At 40.7% G+C, this 1,145-nt stretch overlaps 1 protein-coding gene across 1 annotated transcript in view; it reads left to right on the top strand.

Annotated features, from left to right (window-relative positions):
- LOC101860396 (alpha-2B adrenergic receptor) overlaps positions 1–1,145 on the top strand; it is a 7,187-nt gene that overhangs the window by 1,416 nt on the left and 4,626 nt on the right. The window lies entirely within an intron of this gene.

The following is a 1,145-nucleotide window of genomic DNA, read 5'->3' as shown; positions in this document are numbered from 1 at the left end:
AGAGAGAGAGAGAGAGAGAGAGAGAGAGAGAGAGAGAGAGAGAGAGAGAGAGAGAGAGAGAAGAAATAAACAGACAGACAAAACGAAATAGAAGAGAAAGAAAAAGAGAAGGAGAAGCGAATAGGTGAGAGACAGGAAACAAACCGAGAGTGTGGTGCGTGTTTTTATAGAAAGAGATGAAGAAAGAGTGTGGTGGCTGTTATTTGAAGGAGTGTGGTGGTTGTTATTTGAAGGAGGAGTGTTGTAGTTGGCAAGTAGTTGCTGTTATTTTAAGGAGGAGTGGTGGTGATTATTATGCGAAGGAAGAATGTTGTGGGTGTTGTTTGTTGGGAGAATGTGGTGTGTATTGTTTGAAGGAGGAGTGTGTGATGGGTGTTATTTGAAGGAGGTGTGGGGTGGGTGCTGTCTGTCTGTAGGGGGAGTGTTGTGATTGTTATTTAAAGGAGAAATGTGGTGGGTGTTCTTTGTGTTTGAAGGATTAGTGTGGTGATTATTATGTGCAAGAAGAATGTGGTGGATTTGTTTGAAGGAGGGGTATGTGGTGAGTGTTATTTGAAGGAGGAGTGTGTGGTGGGTGTTATTTGAAGGAGGGATGGGGTGGGTGCTATTTGAAGGAAGGCTCTGGCACCTAAACAATAGTGTTAATATTCTTGTAATACACAAGAATAAGTAATCCAGCAGTATCTAGAAAATGTACATATGATCGTGCGTGTGTATTCCACGTACTTTCCCCGTTTTCTTATCTTTGACTCTGAAATAGCTTCTATTAGTATTTACGGGGTTTGCTGGAGCAGTAATAGAGACATTTATATTCCAAGTATGCGCGGAATACGCCTTTGTGGCAGCTAATTATACCGGAACAGCCTGTGTTGGTTCTTGGCGTGATCTGAAGAAACTGTATTATCCGACTGTTTGTTTTATCGATATCCAGCGACTGTGGTTGGCTTGGTTAAAATGGTTGAATCAATGCGGTGTGTCAATTACACTTGGTCTTTCTAGAATTTTTTTTCCCTCTTGATACTCTAAACTGACATGATCTAATTGCTCCAAACCCCAACTTTATTTAAACAAAATCTACAGAAATAACGCAGATTTTGAGTATAGACGTTTGTTTTGGGGATTATCAATATAATTACAACCCCCCC

The sequence above is a fragment of the Aplysia californica genome, unplaced genomic scaffold (assembly GCF_000002075.1).
Source record: "Aplysia californica isolate F4 #8 unplaced genomic scaffold, AplCal3.0 scaffold00083, whole genome shotgun sequence".
NCBI lineage: Eukaryota > Metazoa > Mollusca > Gastropoda > Aplysiida > Aplysiidae > Aplysia > Aplysia californica.
Note: the sequence above shows the minus strand (reverse complement) of the source record. Positions and strands in the feature narration are given on the sequence as shown.